Raw genomic sequence first — 8,321 nt, 5'->3', positions numbered from 1 at the left:
CTGTTAGCTAGGAGTTTGAAGCACGGCTCCATCTCACGAACCATAAGATCACGACCTGAGCCAAAAATAAAAAATTGAATGCTTAAACCACTGAGACACCCGGGTACTCCTCCAACTTGAATTTCTGAATGCCATCTCCCAAAGCAATGTGGAAGATGGTTTCGAAGGTCTCTGGGATTTGAAGTTGGGAATATCTATTAGGTGATTTATTCACAACGAATCTTTTTTAGAGATTCCTTGTTCTAGAAAACAAACATTTAAAACACGAGGTATAAAACTTTCATCTTTATGTCATTTTAATGAAGTCTCATGTAGTTAAGAATCTAACTCTGTAGGAGTATTTACTAAAAGGGATTTTTTTAAAAAATTATTTCTGAGAGAGAGAAAGAGAGAGAGAGACAGTGTGAGCAGGGGAAGGTCAGAGAGAGAGGGAGACACAGAATCCCAAGCAGATTCCAGGCCCTGAGCTAGCATTCATCACAGAGCCTGATGAGGGGCTCGAACCCACGAACCGTGAGATTATGACCTGAGCCGAAGTCAGACGCTTACCCAACTGAGCCACCCAGGAGCCCCTAAAAGGGATTTTTAAAAACTTGTTCACAACCTACTGCGTCCAATATTTTCTGCACATTGAAAAGGATGAAACTGGATATTATGTTACTTTTTCCATATTCAGAGTATAATTATTTAATCCATACTACTTTGCCAAATAAAGTAGACATCCTTATAATGTAGAATTGTTATTGTAGGTACATATTGTTTTTTTTCTGGTAAATTAAAATCCCTTTTAATTTTGGTCTCCATATAACTTTGGGACTAAATTATGAGCATTAGAAATGGAAGTGTGAAGCTACTACTACTACAAAAAGAAAAAAAAAGGAATAGTCAATGAGATGCATGATAGCAAGATATATAGTAATTAGTTCAAGTATTTACTTGTACTTGTATTTACTTTACTTGTATAGTAATTAGTTCAAGTTAGATATGTATGAGTCCTAACCCCCACTCTATTACTTATTAATAGTATGAATGAACTAGTTACTCAAACATTCCAAATATTGGTTTTCTCATCTATAATTGGATATAATTATATCAACCCCAGAAAATGTTTTGTGAGATCTCTTTGGTAAATTATGCATAAGATATTAATACACTATAGATTCTCAAGAGTGATTATTGTAACCTGCCCTCCAATAATGCACCACTGAATAATGGAAACCTGGACATAACACAAATGACATTTGGCTGTCATCTCTGCGGTTACTCAAAGTGATCATTTTATCAACCTTGACAATGCGTGGTATGTTATTGAATGTTTGAGCATGACCCCTAGACTGTTGGCAGAATTTCATCCCAGGCAAGATCCACTAGGTCCTTGAAAAGAGCCTGAAATGTTGTTGTCGGGAGGCTAAATTCACTTAGATCTATCATGAGCAATGTCTTTTTGGACAACTTATCTATTAATTCTGATATTGTTTCTTAGTCTGCAAAATGAGAATGATCACACTTACTAAGCTGAAATGGGCTGTACAAAAAACTGATATAATGATTTTCCACCAACAATTCTACTTAGACCTAATGGACTGTAACTTTCCAATATTATTTTTTACTATGAAAAGACTTTCTGTGGATTCTTAGATTTACAACATAACTAATTAGTCATTTAACACATAGGAAGTGTTAACAAGTTAAAAGGACAGTAATCAGCACTGTACCTCATTTAGCAGCTCGTATCTTGCTGCCCTACAAAAAAAGAAAAATACAAACACATATACATATGCATGTCGTACTCTCCTAAGAATTTTGTAGATCGAGTCTGATTTAACTATCCCTGAATTTTCCTCTACAGATGAATGAAAAATGACTCATTCAAAATACCTATTGAGTATAGGATCACGATTTCTGAAACCATAACATTAAAAATAACAAGTAATATAAGGGTGAGTCAACTAACATGGATGGCAAAAAAAAAAAAAAAAAAGAGAGGAAGAAAGAAAGAAGGAAGGGTGGGAGCAAGGGAGGGAGGGAAGAAGGAAGGAAGGAAGAAAACAAAAAACAAAAGACAAAGCCAGAAACTCACAATTGATTAGGAAGTTATTTAAGAATACTTTTTTCTATAATTTCAGGCTAGACATATATATTGACAGATTTTGTAATGTGTCCATGCTCTTTTTTTTAAATATTTTTTTAATGTTTTATTTATTTCTAGGAGAGAGAGAGAGAGACAGCGTGAGCAGGGGAGGGTCAGAGAGAGAGGGAGTCACAGACTGAAACAGGCTCCAGGCTCTGAGCTGGCAGTCAGCACATAGCCCGACGCGGGGCTCGAACCCACGAACCGCGAGATCATGACCTAAGCGAAAGTCGGACGCCCAGCCGACTAAGCCACCCAGGCGCCCCTGTAATGTGTCTATGCTTTTGGGGGGGGCATATTCATTAAGCAAAAACATTCCCCTGTTACTTTTTCTTTTTCACTTAGTCCACTGATACCATACCCATAGTGGATATATCGGGTTGATGAGAGCAGCTGTGGGAAACTACTATCTCTTTTCTTTCTCATTTTAAATTTACTGATTCAGCCAACTGTACTGTATGATTTAGAAAAGAAAAATTCCCTATGATGGATCTAAGAGTGCTTAACAAACATCACTGCAATTCTGAAAATGCTTTTACTGTCTGTTTTATATCAGCTTCTGCCAAGAAAACCTATAGAGCAGGTTTAATACATTATGGTATTATCTTAAAGCTCGACACAATGGGAGAAACGCTGCAGCTTAATATTGAAGGACGCAATATTGAATTCTTTGTGTCTATTACAATTCACTTTTCTACTGATGCATGCCTCATAAGTTTTATTTCATTTTTGGCCTTCAACAAAAAGGAATTTTGATTGTTGCCCCCTTCAGATGAAGCTGCATTTTTACCTCTACTCCACTAGCAAGTGACTCAAAATACTCCTAAAAAGAACTGAAACTTTCAGAAAAAGAAATGGGGAATTCAAGGAAAGAGTGTTAATAACTGAATTTAGGCACACCCTCATACACACACACATACACATGCTACATATATGCTTTTGGTTTATTAATAAGCCCTACTCTTCAACATCACCAGGTGTTAAATTTTCTACAGATACATTTGTGGGTTTAGAAGCTTCACTGTTTATGCAAATTATGATACTAAGAAGGCAACATTACTATGATACAAATATGAAAACTACTGCTGATTAATACTATCACTGTCTCTGCATAAAGTCCTCCATGAGACAGAACTTAACTTTTTCACTCATTTGTTCACTTAACAATTATTTGTTAAACGCTTATTCTGTGCTATGTGCTGCAGAAGATCCTGAACATAGATAAGCAATAAAATAAATATTCTTCATATTCTCCTGAAGGCTTATTCCTTGGTAGGGTACACAAATATTAATCTACTCGTCATAGAGGTATAAAAGTACAGATGGTAGAAAATGCTGTGAAGGAAGGTAGTCAGTTGTGCAAGAGGATTTAACAAAGGATCCTGACTAGTGGATGAGAAATATTACCAAAGAGAAACAAAGAATATCAATGGGCAGACGTAGATTTGAGTCAGGACAGGGAGACTGCATTCCATATGCAGAACTCCTATCAACTTATATTTTTAAATATCCTGTAGGAGAGAAGTGATAAGTTTGAGGGAAAGAAAGATGGCTAGCACCAGGCTTGAGAGAGAGAAAGACTACCCATACTGGAATTTAAGAAGGTGACAGAAAGCAAATAATAAGGAAACTTAAAGGTCACATCAAGGATAGTGTGTTGATCCTATAAGTAACAAGAAGCTATTGTGAGGTTTGAATCAGAGGGTTCAGTTGGGGTCATTTATATGTGCATATGTATTTGTATGTGTCTATAATATTTGTTTTATGCAAAAGGTATTTGTGATTTTTAGTGGGGGGGGTATATTTATTCCTAATAAATTCAAAAATAATGATTTTTTGTTTTTGTTCACATTTTAAAAATCCATTAAAATTGTTTTCCTATTTGAAGAAGTTTTGAAAGTGTAATACATTTCAAAAACATGTATTTGTAACAAGAAGAATCAATACATAATGACTTCCCCAAATACAAAGCACCAGTCCCATATGATTTCAAAAGTGAATTTTATCATTAAAGGAAGGTGACAACAGAAAATGGAGCCAGAGGGAACTCATTCTATAAAGCTGGCGTTACTAATACCCAAACAAGTCAATAAGAAAAGAAAGGAAATAAAAGTTGAACTGACTGGAAGGGAGGAAATAAAATGTCTTATCAGCAGATAACATGACTGCCTATTCAGAAAATCCCAATGAATCAAAAACTAAACAAAACAAAACCAAAACACAAAAACACACTTCAGAAATTAGTATATAATAAAGCAAGGTTGTAGGATATATAGTTAATATATATATTTATAAAATTATTTCCTGTATATCAGCAATGAACAATTGGAACTTGAAATTAAAAAAATACCATTTACATGAACACTCCAAAAATGAAAAACTTACATAAAAATCAAAGAAAATATATAAAAATTCTATATAAGGAAAATCAAAATTTTGATGAAGGAATCAAAGGAGAACTATATAAATGGGGAGATATTCCATGTTCATGGATAGAAAATAACAATATTGTGAACATGTTAGTTTTTACCACCTTGATCTATAGATTCAATGCATTCCTATTAAAACAAAACAAAACAAAACAAAACCCAGCAAGTTACTAAACTAATTCTAAAATTTATATGGAAAAGCAAAAGATAGCCAGGATAGCCAACATGATATTAAAAAAAGAACAGAGGACTGATGTAACCCTATGTCAAGACTTACTGTAAATCTACAGTAATCAAGAAAAATGTGGTGTTGTTGAACAAACAGGAATGTCAATGGCACAGAATATAGAGCCCAGAAGTAAACCCACACAAATATAGTCAACTGATCTTTGACAAAAGAGCAAAAGCAATCTGACACAGCACGAGTAATCTTCTCAATACATGCTACTAAAACAACTGGACATTCGTATGCAAAAAGAAAAAAAATCTAGACATTGATGTTACACTCCTCACAAAATTAACTATGATGCAAAACTATAACATTCCAGATAATAACATAAGAGGAAATTTAGGTGACCTTTGGTAATTGACTTTTAGGCACAATACCAAAGGCATGATCCATGAAGGAAAAAAATAATAAGTTGGAAACTGCTGCTCTGTGAAAGTCATGGTTAAGAGAATGAAAAGACAAGCTACAGACCAGGGAAAAATCTTTGCAAAACACACATGTGATTAAAAAAAAACCTTGTATTCAAAATATGCAAATTACTCTTAAAATTTAAAACAAAGGCAAAGAAACAAATTAAAATTAGATAAATTATCTGAACACTTCCCCAATGAAGATATATAGATGGCAAATAAGCATATGACAAGATGTTCAGTATATGCCATGAATGATTTGCAAATAGAAACAATAATGAGATACCACTACATACCCATTACAATGGCTAAAGGTCAAAATTCTGACAATATCTATCCAATAGCTGGTGAGAATGCAAACTGGTACAGCCACTTTAGAAGACAGTTTGGCAGTTCCTTACAAAACCAAACATACTGCTATCATATGATCCAATAAGCATATTCCTTGATATTTGTCCAAATGGGTTGAAAAGTTGTCCAGAAATATTGATAGCAGGTTTATTTGCAATTGTCAAACATTGGAAACAGCCAAGGTTTCTTTCAGTAATTACTTGAAAAAAAATGTAACATTCTCTTTTTTAAAGAATAGAAAAAAATTACTTAGATTTTTAAAGAGGTACAGGTATCTTAAATATACCACTGTAATAAAAGTACTTAATATGCTAATGGATTTCTGGAACATGAAAATTCAAACTTGCAATTAATTTTTAATAAAGAATACTACTTTGTTTAAAACAGAAAATTTTTATAATCTATCAGGTAAGGGTAGTATAAGTATTGTGTAAGTATATAACATCCTTCACATTATACTTCAGGATTTTTTTTAAGTTTATTTATGTATGTATGCATCTTTTAATGTTTATTTATTTCTGAGAGAGAGAGCCAGAGTGTGATTAGGGGAAAGGCAGAGAGACACTGAGACACAGAATCTGAAGCAAGATCCAGGTTCTGAGCTGTCAACACAGCCTGACTCAGGGCTTGAACCCATGAACCACTAAATCATGTCTTGAGCTGAAGTCAATTGCTTAACCAACTGAGCCACTGAGACACCCCTAAGTTTATTTATTTTTCAGAGAGAGATAGAGTGTGTGAGTAGGGGAGAGACAGAAAGAGAGAGAGAGACAGAGAGAGAGAGAATCCCAAGCAGGCTCAACACTGTCAATATAGACACTGACAAGCAGCTTGAATTCATGAACCATGAGATTATAACCTGAACTGAACTCAAGAGTCAAACTCTTAACTGACTGAGTCACCCAGGAGCCCCTATACTTCAATTTTCTAGGAAAATAATAATACCTACTTCTTAGAGTCACCTTAATGAATAGGGAAAAATGAAGTATCTGAATAATACGTGATCATTCTTGCTTCCTCCCACTGCTCCTCTGTATATTTAAACACACACAAATGCGCACTTTCACACCGAAATCCAAATTTGTATTTCTTACAGTTTCAGCATTGTGGTTAGGGAAAAAAGCATAGCCCTTTTCTGAAGTGGAAGTCAGATTAGTGTGAATATGCTGGAGTTAGACTCAAAGCCCTGAGTTCTTAGACAATCAACTGTAGCAGAAGGTTATAAACCAGTCACTCTGAAAATGCAAAACAGCTCACAGTTCCATAGTGGGTGTGAAAATTGTGGAATCAACTCCCGCCGTTTGTCTATTCACAGAGGCTTCAGAGAAATGGAGGGGATGAGTGCAGAGGATGGCTGAAAACAAGCTAGAGGCAAAGATCTACCGGGGGGTGGTCAAATATTTTCATTTCCTTGAACAGTATAAAAAGATCTTGCAATCTAGATAAGCTTCTTTTCATAGAGTGAATCCTCTCCAAAAGACATGTGAACTGTTGATAGCCATCAACTTCTTGAGCCAGTTTATTTTCTAAATTCCACTGCCTTGTGTGTCTAATATCTACTTTCATTTTCTACTCATCATGGAAATAATGTTGATATTGTTGTGCTGTCAGTAAAATGTATAAATGGAAACTTACAAGGAAATTTGTTCTGACACTACAAACAGTAAATAATTTTAGTCTGTTTATACTGATGAGGAAACTGATGTGTCTTCTTTGTCATCTTCCTCTCTTCACTGTTATTACTGGCATCTAATTTTGAAAGCACAGTCTGTGAAAAATGATAGAACTTGCCGGCGTGTTTTAGAGGAGAGGTCAGTTTTTCATTTTTAACTGGGCATGGACCTGAGGTTTGCAAATGGCTTGATGGAATTGAAAGCCACCACCTAGCCCTCCGTCTTCTAGGATGTTAAATAGCTAATCTCTCATTTGTAAATCCAATGGTTTATTTATTTTTTTTTCACATACTGTCTGTGTAGATCTGTTCTCTCACTGTTCCCTAGCCACACATGTTCAGATAAAAACATCACAGGATGTTCATTTCAAGATTAATACTCCACACTCTTTGCAAGATCCATTAATTTTTCTGACTATATACGTTGTTTGCAACTACCAAATAGGCAATGAGTTTAGCATCAGAGCTACAACAATGACTAAAACAAATACAATGTAACTGTGGAAAGTTTACATTCTAGAGACAAAAATAGATGATGAATGAATGTGATTGTTGATACAATGATCACAGATTTCATAAATGTTACAAGGAAGAAAGCAAAGCACCAGAAGAGGCAATAATGGCTTAATTACACAAGATTTGATTCAGGTAGGGGCTTACTAAAAGTTAGCAAAAGGTAATGTTCAAGCAGACAGAGAAGAAAGAGCAAATCAGGCTAACAGGGAAGAGAGTGGGGAAATCATTCTTAAATAGATGTAACATCAGGTAAACAAGTGGTGAGCCAGAAAGAGTTTAATATACTTCAATAACTGGAAGGAAAAAAAAAAAACTAATAAGGCTATGAGTGAGGATGGAAATGATGCAATGTAAGGTTGAAAAAATAATGGGTCATATCACAAAGGGCCAGCCAACCTGAAGGTTTAGGCATGAAGTTTCAACTTCTACTTATTGCACTAGTTGACCAAGGAAATATTTAAATAGGAAGCAGAAAACTTAGATGTGTAAAAACTCATTCTTCTTACTAAATGGCAAGTAGATTAGGGTAAGATTTAAATAAGAGACATTCAATTGTGAGAAAATGCTGACTTGGATTATGATA

The sequence above is a fragment of the Crocuta crocuta genome, unplaced genomic scaffold (genome assembly GCF_008692635.1).
Source record: "Crocuta crocuta isolate KB4526 unplaced genomic scaffold, BGI_CrCroc_1.0 scaffold66, whole genome shotgun sequence".
In the NCBI taxonomy this organism is placed as follows: Eukaryota; Metazoa; Chordata; class Mammalia; order Carnivora; family Hyaenidae; genus Crocuta; species Crocuta crocuta.
This window is presented reverse-complemented; position numbering follows the sequence as displayed.